Genomic DNA, 16,257 nt, shown 5'->3' on the forward strand with positions numbered 1-16,257 from the left:
TTGAAATCATACTCCCGGGGTGTTTTTCTAACCTATCACCTGATAAAAAATTAATACTTGATGAGCCTCTTCATCACTTGTCTCAATTGAAGTTTGATGGTGAGGATGGAACATCCATAATTGATCACATTTCTAATTTTCTTGAATTTTGTGAATATTATGAAATCAATGATGAAGATTTTTCTTGTGTGGCTTTATTTCTCACCCTTGAAGGTCGTGTTAATCAGCGGTGTCATACCTTACCATCTGCTTCCATCCATTATTTTCATTATTTCCTCAAGGAGCTTCATTTAGCATTTGATAGTATGATTTTCGAGATGTTTATAAAAGAATCAACTAGCTTAGAATGAAGCTTGATGAATTAGTTGAGAGTTTCTCTAATAGATTCCTCACCTTTTTTATTAATTTCTTGAAGAAGATACCGATTGGGATTTATTGAAACAAAATTGTGAGAATTTGGTTCATATCTCATTGCATTGTGAATCCATACCACCTGATGTTACTTCGTCCCCAACTCTTGAGACACCCGTAATTTCAAAGGAGGAACTTGTTATTCCTTTTGTTCCTTTTCCTCCTCCTTTTCGAGTTATGATAAGGGTTCCTTCTCATGATGATAATAAAGTTGGTAAATCCAGGCATCAAATTCTTAATCCATCTTCTCATCCTCCTTCCACTTCTCATGATTCAGATCCCATGGAAGAAATTTCGGAATGGTTCATGAAGCCAACGATAAAGACTAATTTCTCCATCCCGCAAGATCATATTAACACTCATAAATTTAGTCTTGAATCTGATAAGAACATCTGTTATCCTCTATCATATACGTGTAATGATTCTTTGTAGCATGATCCGTTGACCAATCTGCTCCACCAACTAGTTCACACTCTTTTAATTTCCATATTGTTGGTTCAAATTGTGATCAGCTACAAGGTAGTCACATTTCACAAGTAGAGGAGTAGGAAGGTGAAGATTATTTCGATATTCATCCTCTTTTTCAAATTCCTCTATGTGAATATGGTGTTTCCTCATTCTTGGTTGATTTTGAATCTGTTAATCTTGGTAATGAATCAAATGAAATTAGTTTGTTTAGATCTATAGTATTGGGAAACAATCATTCTGATGATGATAATTTTGTCGATGATGAATGCCCAAGTACACCAGTTGATCTTTCAGTTTCTCATGAAGATTTTAATTTGAAAGATTTAGATATGGAATCTATTTCGGTCGAAGAATATTCTCTTATGGAAAATTCATCTTTATGTCACTATGCCATGTGTCCCATAGTTTGCGATGAATCAACCTGCAATGAAGACACTCCATGCTCTTCAAGTTCTTCATCGGATGAGTTCATTTCCCAATTGACACAAGGTAGTGAGGTTTTCCATGATGAGAGAGAAAATAATTAAATCATTGAGTATCTTTTCCATCTTGTATCATCTCTTGTTTTTAATGAAGAAAACTCTTCAAATCAACTTTCTCATGAAATTACTAGTATTCATACATCTCTAGATTTACGATCATAAGAATCTTTCGAATTGAGTAATCTAGTTTTCAAAGTTGTAAAATCCAATCAAATAAATGACATAGATGGTTGCCATCTGGTCAGTAGTGGTCTCATTAAAATCAGTGAAAGCATCGATCCTCAGACCATGCATGATCTGGTTCAATCCTCAAAATGAAATTTTACAATCTTGGAAAGTTTCGAGACTTGTCAGGGAAGTGAGGAACTTCAACTTCCGTTGATGGTTAAGTCAGGATCTCGCAACTCTGGTAAGATACCCGAACTGTGTCAAGTCTAGTTTTCCTTGCAAAACTCTTCTTTTTGCATGTTTTCAATCGATGTAAATTCCTTCTTGAAGTATGTTTGGCATTTTGGATATAATCTTTCGAACTTTCAAGAATTTCTAATTGGATTCAAGTTTCTATTTCAGTTGGTTCATCTCCATGTGAAACTCTTGCTCTTAAGTCATGTTTGGAGAGTGTATATCTCACAGAAGCATGGAACTGCAACGTTGATTATTCTAAAAATTATCTTTGGCCAAAGGATTCATGCCTTTTACATTATTTTGCAAACAATTATCTCTTGATCCTTCTTGTGAATATTCTGATGCTAATATTTTTCTTCATCACAAGTAAAATCCTCTTGAGCATTAGTGAATGCATGGATTATCTAGAATCAAATTCTTCTTCACTCATTTTACCCTGACTAGTTTCATGTGTTTACTATACTAGCATTCATCTTTACTTCTTTTGACGATTACGATGCTAGTGCAGTATGTAACCAGTTACAAGAAAATGGTTTGTTACATTCATCAAGCGAGGAAGATGATTCTATTATTAAGATCATTTTCAAAATTGTTCAAATTTATTTATCCTTGTTAATTACAAATTGGGAATCTAATGCTTTAATCAGCCCATCTGAACATGATTATGTCTTTGATGACAGTGATTCAACTTATTATTTTCCCATCATCACATCCAATGATAGTTGTTTTAGATCCTTTTATCTTTATGGTTTAACATCTCACTATCTGAGTACTTGTCAAGCAGTTGAGGCACTTCCAAATTTGTTGAGGGTTATGGAAAGTCCTCACTATCTTGACACTGTATAAAATCTTGTATATTCACAAGCTAATGCAATTTTCTAAAGAAAGAGACAAGAATCTACTTCTACTCTTTACAGCGGAAGCCCATAAACATCGAGCAAACAATAATCAATAGAGGAAGAGAATCAAAGGCACATAACACAATAAATATATGGGGAAAGCCACAGCTCAAAACCCCACTATCTATTTTTTATTAATCTGGAAAATCAAGATGAAATTACAATGCTTGTTCTCTCTAGAACAATCCCAGCACTCAGCAAATTCAATCTCCAACTCATAAGAAAGCTCAAGGCCAAAGCTTAGCCTCTTCACAAGCTCTCCAAGTCTCTATTCCAATGTGTAATTCCTATGAAGGATAGTTTGTATTTAAAGGGAAATAAAGTCTCTAAAAATAGCGCAATCCCTCAAGGATTAGTTGTTGAATGCATTCATTATCAGTGCAACTCATAAAAATTTAAAACATATAGTACATTGTCCCTGCATTCTAGCCTCAACTAGGTCTTTCTCAGAATCAACATGCATGAGTTTCTAATGAGTAAATATTTAGTTAAATAGAGTAGCACTGGTGGAGTTCATTAGTGTCACCACTGACTGTTAACTCACTATTAGTTCTCAATATCAGTTTGAGAACTAATTTAACTGAACTGACTCATTAAACTGAGTCTTCTATTTTACAACTCACAATTAACTCACAATGACCCTACAAAGTAGGGAGAACATATACATGACTTCCAACTCAAATTTCCTAAGTTAAGTAAGTTTAATAAACTTAATTTACTATTTTAAGTTGCTATGAGAATAGAATTCAAATTTAATTCACAGTTTAATTCAAGGATAAATTAAACTGGAATTTCTTGTTTCCATTTCTCAACACTCCCTCTCAACAAGAAATGGATTATCAACTACCCCGGTCATGTCTCTGTAAAACTCGAATTTACAACTTGACAATGCCTTTGTCAATATGTCATCATCTTGCTCCTTCATGGGAATGTAATCTAACAACATGATCCGCCTCAATACACAATCTCTGAGATGATGATATTGGATATCAATATGATTGGACCAATCATGAAAGTCTATATTTTCATAGAGTTTGATACAACTCTTATTATCACAATAAATCACTGCCAGATCCATCTATTGACCAAACAAACCAATCGGGATCTTCCTCATCCAGATATCCTCACATGTTGCCTGAATTGAAACCATGTACTCTACCTCTACCAAACTGAGTGCAACCGATCTTTGTTTCTTGCTGTACCAAGAAACTATTGCTGACCCAATACTAAAGATCCCTCCTGCTGTGCTCTTCCTATCGGATGGACTCCATACCCAATCTGCATCGATGAAGCCTTGAAGCTTCACTCCCTCTATATTTTTGTACCATAACCCAAACTGAGTAGTCCCTTTGAGGTATCTCAATACATGCTTTTCCACCTTCCAATACAGCTTGGTAGGCCTAACCATTGTTTGACTAAGTTGGTTAACTGCATAGCACATATCCGGTCATGTGTTCACCAAGTACATGAGTGAACTCACAAGCTACTTGTAAACAATAGCTTCTAGTACTTTCCCTGAAGTAGCATCCTCCATCCTCTAGTTACCAGCTAGAGGAGTTTCCATGGGTTTACTTCTCTCCAAGCGAAATCTCCTGAGTATATCATTGGCATACTTTCACTGAGATACAAACAACTCCCCATCTCCCCGCCATACCTCCATGCCAAGAAAGTAATGCATGAGCCCCATGTCCTTCATCTCCAACTCTCTTGCAAGGTCCTCCTTGCAATATTTGATGAGCTTCTCATCACCTTTCAGCATAAGATCATCTACATAAAGTATAATGATCAACATCTTACCTTCCACCACTATGTGATACAGGTTTGCATCTGCTTCACTCTTCTTGAAGACCAACCTAGTGAAGTAGCTATCTATCCTAGTGTACCAAGCACAGGGTGCTTTCTTCACCCCATACAATGCTCTCTTGAGTCAGCACACATGCGACTCATGGTCCAAGGTTTCAAAACCTTCGGGCTACTCTATGTACGCCTCTTCCTCAATCATGCCATTGAGGAAGGTAGTCTTCACATCCATCTGATGGATCTTCCAACCCATCTGTGCTAATAGTGCCAAAATATATTTTATTAACGAGTACCTTGCAACAGGAGCAAAGGTCTCATCATATTCAATCCCCTCTACCTGTGAAAATATACGAGCCACAAATCTAGCCTTATGCTTCTCCACACTACCATCTATATTTGCCTTTACCTTGTAAAGCCAACAAGAGCTCACAATTTTCTTGTCCTTGGGTCTTGGGACCACATCCCAAACACTATTTTGAACTATGGAGTCATACTCCTCCACCATCGCATCAACCCAAACCGGTTGCAGCACTTCTTCCTGAAAGGAAGATGGCTCTGTCACAACAATGCACCCATAGGTGCCATGTATCAAGTGTACCTCTATGGTGACCTCCTCTGTCTGTGCTGAGAAGAGGGTGCTCTTGTTGGTTGATAAAAGGTGCCTTTTAAAACTCCTAATTATCCTCACATTAATTATCAATCCAGGAAAGTCTTCTTATTTCAAGAGTGTACATAGTATGTGGTTGCTATTAACTCAAAGAGTAATGTTTCCTAAATTGAAATGTAGATCTTTTGAATACAAGAGTAAACGGATGCTCCTAGTAAATTCCAATTGCAATTTAAAGAAAACTCAATCCTTTAATGAAATCAAATCTCACAGTCATCAAAGTAACAACAACATCAGTTGAGAGTACAGTAGTGATAACTCATCCCTCTTTAACTGATTTAATTTAAATCAAACCCAGTCTTCAATAATTAATCTAAACAGCGAATGATATCAATCTGAGAGTTTCAACAACGATAGTTAATACTCTTTAAAGTTGATTATATCAAGTGGAATATTTATCTAAGTAACTTGATCTGAAATGAAAGTAAATTGAATCAACGACAATACTGCAAATTATATAAAGCAAGGAGATTTTGTTAGCACTAAAAAATAATAAAAAACGAAGCGATAAAATCACAGAAAAAAAGAATGCTATCAAACCATCACACTTGCAAGAATTGGAAATGTATGACACAAGAAAAGCAATTGAATCCACCAGAGGCCGGGCCCTTAGCCGCCAACGAACACTGTTCAGTTACTTCAGGAAACGCGAGGGAACAATAACTTTACTTATATATTAATCATCAAACTAAATGAGCATTACAATATATTTGTGTTCTTCTCGACAACGAGAGTCTATAATTACAATTACAATTTCAATAATACCAAAATTTCTCTTCCCTTTCTTCTTACAAAACATCTCCTTTTATAATAGGAAAGGATAAAAAGATAAATGATAAACGTGATCCCTCAAGATCTCTCGATCCTGAGGGATTCGCAACAGTTTTCCATCTTCAGACATCGTTTCCTTTCTTGTGACGATTCTTCTGATTTGCTTTTGGCCTTATCTGAAACCACCACATTCCTTTCTTAGCTTTTCGATGTTTGTTTTTCCTTCGTAGGGAACAACATTTGTCCCTTTTATTGTTTTCCTGCATAAAGAAAGGTAATAATTAGCTAAGTTGTAACTGCAGATAATTCCTTCATTTCTTACCATAATTCTTTAATAGATTAGCGCATTAAGATATAGAAAAGATAAGAATAAAGGAAAAGGATGATGAGTTTAATAGTAAATGCATACCTTTTCCATGACCCAACATACTCCCCTACTTACCCTTTTTCATGTCCTCATGAAAAGCATGTAGTTTATATGCAGAGCAGTCAAAGAATAAGCTGGAGAAGGAATGTCGTAAAGCGGTCTGAAACCATGATTCTTGGCCAAGAGCTCAAAGATGTGCCCTGTCTGTCCTTCAGGCAGTTCATATATAGCCCGATACCCTTCAGCAGGATACCAAACAATAGGGCTACAGAACCGACAACCTAGCCAATAAGGACCTTCTCTTAAGATGAGATTGCTATAAGTGACAAAGCATTCTGCAGCCAATTTAAATTTTTTATAATTAAATGGCTCTCTATTCTGTACATTACTATTGGAGACTGTCCACCTGAGCTTGGCTGTAGCCAAGGAGCTTTCCTGAATGGAGAGGAAGTATTCTACTCCCTTCTGGACAATATCTTTCTGAATAGGCCCCAAAATTTTGATTACTCCTTCCCTTTTCATCAAACTTTTGTGATTGGCCAACATTTGTAACAGGTGTTTTGGTTCACCTCTGACCCAAAGGTCCAGTCCATTCTCCTGCCTCTGGAATGTGTTATGAGCCTTGAACCATTTTAGTTGATTGACAGTGAATGAAATAAAAGCTTGGAATTGCACATCCCCCACAAAAGGATTGGGGTTCTTTTCGATTTCTTCCTCTAATACAAAATTATGTAGGTAAAATTCACACAGCAATCTCTGAACTTTTACCCCATGTCGTTTGCAACAGTTTATGAAATCTTCAATTTTTTTTAATTGTATCGATTTTCCAGCCCTGACGACTTTGATTTTCAGCTGCAAGTATCTTTCTAGCAAAAATAGGGCATAATTATTGGCAGGAGATCTGCATGCCAAGACATCAATGTACAATGAGCAAATAGTGTCCGTTTGACTCATGACCTCCTGAAATTGCCTCTATAATTATTGGTATTTTTGCTGGGAGACAGTTTCCAACTCAAGTCATTCTATAGTATGCCGAGCCTAGGCTAAATCTTCTTGAAGATTCACTATACTGGGGTTGTTGCTCATCATGATATCTTTGGCTTGGGTATTTGTCTGCGTACTCCTGCTATGAGAATGGATGCCTATTGTCTATGTTTCTTTGTTATGGGAGGCCCAAGCCTCCATCTCAGTAGCCGTGCTATAGGAGGGTACCACCATCGTCTGGATAGCTAAGTCATAAGAAGGTATAACCTATGTTTGGGTAGCTGCTTCTGCAAGAGTTACATGTTGTTCCTTAACAAATTGAGTGAGTGTGGGCTCAGTTTGAGTCCTTGTAGCTTTTGTTTCATATAATTCACTTTGAACGGCTGGATTTATTGTTTCCAGGGTTTTGTCTAGAACCTTCCCCACTGATAATTTTCTTATCTTTCGCCTGAGCCTTTTTATTGTTTTCCACAGCCTCTGCTGTTCCTTCCTAAGCTTTTTAATTTTGTCTCTTTGCTTCTTAGGAGGAGCCACTATTCTGTTAATCATCTCTGCTTCTAACGAGCCCAGTTGCTCATCTTGGCTCTATTTTACAAGAACCATGTCCCCATATTGGTAGTCCTCTTCCTGGTTTATTCCTATTTTTTCTGTTTGGCCTACATTATTTGTATTTAGGCCTACCTGACTGGGTTCTCTTGGAGGCATATCACCAAGTTGGTTCACTTCTTCTTGAGTGGCCTCTGCCCTTGTTTCTGCTTCGCAGCTTATGTTTTCTAATATAATTGTCTCGTGGCTAGAGTTCTCTATAGATTGGGTTGCTCCAATGTTAAAATTGAGTGGGCTTTCAGGCTGCATGAAATCATCCATATTGGCCAAAATCTGGGCCAATTCGATATCGTGCAGTAAGTCACCTAGGGGACTTGATGTTGAGGGGAGTTCTGATTCATTTCTTTCTTCTTCTCCAGAATTCCTTGATTCTTCCTCGTGGTCCAACTCAGGGTTATCCTGGCCTTCTATCTACAATTGTTGTTCACTTCCCGAGCTAGACAATCCTATGCGCTGGCTGATACTGCCCTGGGGATTTTCGGTTGCTCCTAAGTTTGTCCTCAGCTTAGAAGAATTTCTGTGCTTTTGGGGAATGTTTGCTATAAGGGTAGTCCTCTTCCTTTTCGGAACAGGGTTAGACACAGGCAAAGCTAGGCCCCCTTCATTGGCAAATACTAGTTCCTCCTAACTTGATTGTTGTTGGGTGAGGTTGTAACTCACTATCAGCCTAATCAAGCAGTGGTGGCTCATGACGGTTTCTATATGTTGGGACTTTTTCATGCTTCGAGCGGTTTCATGCAATAGGAAATTTAAATATGTAGGCAAATTCACAGAACATTTTAGTTTCATAATTGCTAAGAATTTAAGTTGACGTGGCCTTACCACGTCTTTTCGCCTGTCACATGTGATGTAATTTTGGATGACTCTGGCTAGTTCTCCCCACAGTTCTCCAAGGGATGATGGTCGAACTCCTTTGCTTTTGATGATCAGGTCTTGTCCCTCATCCTTAAAGACTGCAATAGCATCTTGCAACTTCAATATTTTATTAGCCCATTCGGTCCTTCTACTGGTAATCTAGACACTTCAGCTATCATCACATCTGACAATGTGATTTGCCTCCCTCTTATCATAGATTGTCCGTTGTGTAAATTTTGTAGGAATTCAAGAGCAATTGCTTCGTTGGGTTGCTGAACTCGTGTGAAATATGTTATCCACCCAACTCGGGCTAGAATTTCTCTAGCTGCATCAGAAACAGCCAGTATTAGTGGCTCCTTGCACACTATTCTTCCTCCCATACTGCCTGGATTCTATAAATAGTTAGTGTAGCAGAGATATCAAAACAATAGACAGAGCCAAGTGACGGAACATCAAGTTGTTATAATGGTTATTTCGAATGATACTTTACAGGCATAAATACCGTTATCTAGGACTTGCTATTTTACCACATACTCCGTAATCATGGAATGTCGTATTGCTTTGCAAAATCGAATAAAGGACTAACATGCATACATAAATACACTGGAGGTTGCTCCTCACCCCCCTTTAAAATGATAGGTTGCCTTCAATCGAATGAGTGAAGGAATGACGTGCTGGCAGCGAAGTACAGGGGTGATAAAAGTGGCAAGGTACGCATATTAATGATAGGATCGCAAAAGATATCAGAGTGCTGAAATCAATGCATATAATGAAAATTATGAATAAGTGTGGAGATGTCGTGAGGTGATTCAAAAAGGAAAAAGGACATCTGACGCAGGAAAGATACTTTGCCGTCATCATTCCACTTAAACTACTATGATTGATTTTTAAAAGATATCGCATGCATAAAGGTTCAAAAATAGATTAGGAACATAATCTCTCTATAGTAAAGGTAAAAAAATAAGAAAAAGGAGTTATAATAACTATTGATGTTGAAAATATGACTCCAATACCATCAACAGAGCTTTTGTTGCCCGTAGGCATTTATAGCCTCGACAAAGTTTCTTTTTCACCCTTTGGAACCATGATCCTCTATGTATAATTAGGGAAGTGCATTGTGATGTCAGAGTAGAGACCAATGTGTTGGCTTGGTAACCAGATGAACATATTACCATTCACTGGGAAGGAGTGAAAGGTGGGCAGGCCGGCTCATAATGAGACCTCCTGTTCCAAGGACTTTTCCTTGATGCATCCATTGGATCATATCCCTGGTGTGGTGGCCATAGTTGGAATGCCACTTCGTTGCTTCCTTATGATCATGGTAGGCTAGCTCATGATGAGACCCCCTATCCTCCATCTGTACAAAACCATAGAATTGTTAGTAAACATATATATACATACATACATACATACATATATATATATATATATATATATATATATATATATATATATATATATATATATATATATATATATATTTAGCACTTCCTATTTATATATAGAGGGTGGCTCAACACTCCTTAGGAGTAGGGATGGTGGAATAAGTCTGAACATATCAATAGAAAAAAAAGTATGCCCTTAGCCTTATTCAATGATAATGAACAGAGAGAATTATAGGGGTTAGGGGAGAACCAATATGGTACAAATAATCAATCAATTCAATTTATTGTGAAAATAAGGACAATGAAGTGATATAGATGGTTGTGTCCTTCCTTTTTTGATCAATACAAAGCAATCTCATTAAAGATGATAATATTTGATTTGCTTGTTCCAGTAAACTTCAAATTTGTATCCTTACATATATATTTGTATACTTGCCCTATAGAGGATCATAAAGAGTGAGCAAAGGAGAGAAATGATATTCACAAAGTGCTTATTTCCTAAAGGAAACAACAAAAGAAAACCTTACACAAAGAGTGTTGTTCCTTATAGGGAACAACAAGAAAAAAACACACAAAAAGGTGTTGTTCCTTAGAGGGAACAACAGCTGTTCCCTGTAAGGAACAGAAAATGAAAAATACACGCAGATGGTGTTGTTCCCTGTAGGGAACAACAAAAGGATATATACACAAAAGTGTTGTTCCTTATAGGGAACAACAAGTGTTCCTTAGGGGGGACAACAAGAAGAAAAATTGCACGAAACTGTTGTTTCTTAGAGGGAACAGTAGAGGAAATACATGCTGAAAAAATCGTTGTTCCTTAGAGGGAACAATGGCTATTCCTTAGAGGGAACAACAGTTGTTCCTCAGAGGGAACAGCGGTTGTTCCTTGTAAGGAACAACAAAAAGAAAGAAAAAATTGGACGCGAAATTGCTATTCCTTAGAGGGAACAGTGGTTGTTCCTTAGAGGGAACAGTAGTAGCTGTTCCTTAAAGGGAACGATAGCTATTCCTTAGATGGAACAATGGGAAAACAAATACACACAAAATTGTTTTTCCTTAGAGGGAATAGCAGTTGTTCCTTAGAGGGAACAACAGCTGTTCCTTAAAGGGAATGGCAGCTGTTCCTTAGATGGAACAGCGGGAAAACAAATACACACAAAATTGCTATTCCTTAGAGGGAAAAAAACCTGTTCCTTAGAGGCAACATCAACTGTTCCTTAGATGGAACAGTGGGAAAACAAATACACATGAAACAATTGTTCCTTAGAGGGAACAAAAAAATAAAAGTAGAAAAAAAAACTTGTATACAATTTATACAAGAAAATTCAATCAAATAGAAAGGAAAATTTATGTGCAAATTTCCAAAAAAAAAATTCTTCACTGGGCCGATGCTGTGGACGGGTTTCCCTCCTCAACAAGAATTTTTATGGTGGAATCTTCCCGTAATTGTTGGCAAAAGGACTCCCTAGTAAGCGGTTTGTGATAGAGTCGTACTCGTGTCCATCCACTTTAAAAGAGTAGCTCGACCCATCAATGGTGGCTAATGTGAGGGTGCCATTATCATGCACCTATTGTATTTCATAAGGCTCTAACCATCTGGTCTAGAGTTTTCCCAAGAAATCCTGGAACCTAGAATCATACAGGAGTGCCCAATCTCCATCGTGGAAGATCTTCTTCTTGATAAGGGCATCATGCCATTTATCTCTTTATTGTTGGATCAGTGCAGTGTGCTGAAGAGTTGATGGCCATATTTCATCCAATTCATTGATTTGATGTAACCTATTAATCTATGCTTCATTTAAGTCCAAACCTACCTCCTGAGCTATCCTCAATGTTTGGATTTCAAATTCGATTGGGAAGATAGGTTCTTTGCCAAACACTAGCTGATATGGGGAATATCCCATGGTATTTCTCCATGTCATGCGGTATGCCCACATGGCTTCTAGCAATCGGGTAGCCCAGTCACGTCTATGTGATGCAACTGTCTTTGTGAGTATTGCCTCGATTACTTTATTGGTGCTTTCTACCTGGCCATTTGCCTGCGGGTGGTATGGAGTTGTGATTCTGTGCATGATATGATGATTCTTTAATGTTGCAGCAATCTTATGGCCTATAAATTTTGGCCCTCCATCCATGATTATTTCTCTAGGCAATCCATATCACATGAATATTTGGAAAACAAAGTGGATTACCGAGTCCTCTGTTTCCCTTGGTAATGCTTTTGCCTCCACCCATTTAGTCACATATTCTGTTGCGACTAGTATGTATGTCTTTTGATTAGATGATGGGTTTATTGGACCAATGAAATCTAATGCCCATCATTCAAAAGGTTCAATGACTAATTGCAGATGTAGGGGAATCTCATCAGACTACCCAAGGCATCCCATTCTTTGGCAACTGTCGCATGCCTGGACAAACTTCTTGGCGTCTTTAAAAATGGTGGGCCAATAATAGCCCGTCTGTAAGACTTTGTGACCAGTCCTGCGGTTTGCAAAATGACCATCGCAAGGCCCATCGTGGCAAGCTTTCAGGATGTCGAAGACTTCATCTTCCCTAACACATCTTCGAATGTGCATATCGGCCCCTGTATGAAATAAATATCCTCTGATCCAGGAGAACTGAGTGCTACGTTGTACTGTTTGTTTTCTTTCATTAGGCATCAAGTGCTTGGGTAATTTTCCCACTGCTAGGTAGTTTGCGACATCTGCATACCATGGTGTTTTCACGGTGATAGAAAATAAGTGTTCATCAGGGAACTGGTCTTCTACTGCTGCCGAGTCATCTATCTTTGGCATTCGTGAAAGGAAGTCTGCTACTAGATTTTCTTTTCCTGGTCGATCTTTGATTGTTATGTCAAATTCCTACAAAAGGATCAACCATCTTGTCACTTTTCCATTTGTAACAGCTTTATTAGCTAGATATTTAATAGCAGAGTGATCAATATACAAAACCATAGGGTATCCTATTATATAATATCTAAATTTATTGATAGCATATATTACCACCAAAAATTCTTTTTCAGTCACAGTATAATTTAGTTCAACAGGATATAAATTTTTACGGATGTAGTATATTTCATATGGCTTATTATCTTCCTCCTGACCGAGAACTGCTCCAATGGCCGTGTCTGAAGTGTCAGATGAAATTTGGAATGGAAAATCCCAGTTTGGGCTCCGTAATACTGGGGTTTTTGATACAAGCCGTTTTAAATCTTCAAAAGCAATGTCACATTTGTTAGTCCAAATGAAATCAATATTTCTTATTAATGCATATAATGGTGCAGCAATTTGAGAAAACTTCTTTATAAATCTCCTATAATAGCTAGAAAATCCCAAGAAACTGCGTACCTCAGTTTGTGTGGAAGGGGTAGGTATTAAAAGAATTATCTAAATTTTTACTGGATCTAACTGGATTCCAGCTATTGAGATATAGTGACCCAAGATGAGGCCCTCGGTCATCATCATGTGGCATTTTTCATGGCTTAAACAGAGCCTAGTAGCAATGCATCTTTGTAGAACTTTCTCTAATGTTTGTAATGCCAGCTCGAAGTCATCTCTGTAAGGTGTAAAGTCATCCATGTACACCTCGAGCCCTTCATTTATCAAATCTGAAAAAATGTTGAGTATAGCCCTCTGGAATGTGGCAGGTGCATTGCACAGCCCAAAAGGTAAGACCCTGTAACCAAATGTCCCCCAAGGGCAGGTAAAGGTATTATTATCCTAGTCTTCAGGGGCAATTTGAATTTGATTGTAGCCGCTGAAGCCGTCTAGGAAAAAAAGAATTTTTTTCCTGCCAATGTGTCCAAAACCTGGTCAATGAACGGAAGGGGAAAATGGTCTTTTTGGGTTACTTTATTAAGCTCTCTATAGTAAACACACATACGCCACTTTCCATTTTTTTTAGGCACCACTACTAATGGAGAGACCCATTTGCTATCAGATATAGGATAGATGAAATTTACTTCTAACAATTTTTGTAGTTCAGCTTTAAAAATATCTTTAAGGTGAGGGTTTAACCTCCGTTTAGGTTGTCGAATGGGCCTGGCATCTTTCTCTAAATAGATGTGGTACATGCATAATTAGGGATCAATCCCTTTCATGTCCAGGTAATCCCATGTGAAGGCCTCTTTATATTTTATGAGAAGTTGAACAAGCTTCTCCTCTTGGTGAGAAGTCAGGTTTTGCTGTTATAAACAGAAGTTGTTGGTATTGACTGGTCGTTAATACCATTTAAGGGATCTTCTACTATTTCATTATCAAGGGATGCTTCGATCATGTGACGTTTTAGATGGGATACGACATCTGGTTGGTTAATGTAAGTGTTATTGATGTCATCTTCTATTTGATCCTTGAATTCGAGAGCATCTTCTATAGTTAGCAGTGATCTAATGTTTTCAATTAGATATGATACAGGTTGTTTTCTGGTTTTTATTATTGTTAAACTTGGCTGAGCTGGAGGATATAAGGCTAAATTCTTCACATTGCTTCCTCTTGCTATAGTCATGCTTCCTGTTCGATAGCTTATGTAAGCATCCGCGGTTGCTAGCCAAGGTCTACCTAGAATTAGGGGATGTCCATCGAGCTGGTTTCTAGGATTGATGATAAAAAAATCTACTGGGTATTCCCAAGAATCTACAGACACCATTACTTCCTGTAATGTGCCTTTTGGTTTGACTACCAATCGGTCAGCTAGTTCCAACAAGGTCGTGGTTGGGTCCAAGGATGTAATGCCAAGCTTTTGACAAGTTGTTTTTGTAAGAATATTGATTGATGCTCCTAGGTTGACTAAAGAATTGGGGAAGGAGCATCCATTTATTGGCACCGTGACTATAGTGTTTCCTGGGTCCTCATATTTTACAGGTGTTTCTCTGCTTGATAGTAAATCAGATAAAGTATCGATAACATGGACAGTTGGGGTTGTTTTTATTTTCCTCTTCATCTTTTTTGTACACAATTCCTTAATAGTTTTTGCATAAATTGGAATGTCCTGAATAGCTTGGAGGAGAGGTATTTTTACACACAATTTTTTCAATTCTACCAGAAGATCAAAATCGGGATATTCAATTGGGTGGGGTATGATTAATCTTTCTGGGAATGGTGGAGAAGAGGTGATCGCTTGATCGTGATTTTTCTGTTTAACCATGTTCTTCGCTTGTGGTGATTTTTCTACAGGCAACGAATCTTCAATTTGGATATTTTTATCCCCCTCTGATTCTATTATCCGTCCAGACCTTAATTGAAGCTCATTACACTCCCTCAACTCAGTTTCTGGCTCTGGTCCTTCAATAATTTGCATAGATTGCACCAGTCTATTGTTGGGGTTCGGGTTGGGTTGGGTTGGGAGCTGCGATCGTAAGTTGGTTTGAGGGTTCTGTTGCAATGTGTAGGGTGCTGGCAAAGTGGGTTGAGGTAGGGGGATTGTTCCTGCTAGCTGGTTTGTAGGTCTTTGCCAACTTGATTGCCAGTTCTAGTTCTGTGAAGTGGAGGGTGACCATTAAGATTGATATGCATTATTCTGCCAGAACGATGGGAAGTAAGAGGAATTTGGCCAATTGTTATTTTGATTTGATTGGTTGGTCCAAGGTGGCATAGAGAATGGTTGCTGTGACCAATTGGAAAAAGGTGGTTGGTTCTACCACATAGCTCCTGGGTATTGTTGTGAATTATATTGCAAGGGTTGAAAGAAAGAAGATGGATCAGTAGGCGTACTTGTTTGTCGTGGTTGCCATTGGCGACGCTGATTTAGCAGGTAGACTGAATCTGTTTCTTCCTTTGCCTCCTTATAGACTGCTTTTAACCCTGGGAGTGATGGGCAGCTTTATGTGGCATGATCTTTAGTACATATGGCGCAGGTTTGCACCATATCTAGTGGGCACTTTTTGTGACTATGCTTCTTCCTGCATCTAGGACAAAATATCACCAAGTTTTGTTCTACTTTAGCCTGCTTTTGCTTGGCTTGCATAATGTATAATTGCATTGTCAGAGTTCCAAAAATATCTATTTTGAAATCTTCTAGCAGGTTGCCAATTTTTGCATGAGTTATACCTCCACCAGAGATTTTGTTGTCCCTAGTGGTCATGTCGCATTCTGCTAGTTTCAATCTCGTACTACCTCTTGAGCACCTGATACACAATTTAATAATGTCAGCATACTCTTCT

Source organism: Pinus tabuliformis, chromosome 1_2, assembly GCF_031772625.1.
Source record: "Pinus tabuliformis cultivar Carrire ecotype Pingquan chromosome 1_2, CPIR1, whole genome shotgun sequence".
NCBI classification, from domain to species: Eukaryota; Viridiplantae; Streptophyta; class Pinopsida; order Pinales; family Pinaceae; genus Pinus; species Pinus tabuliformis.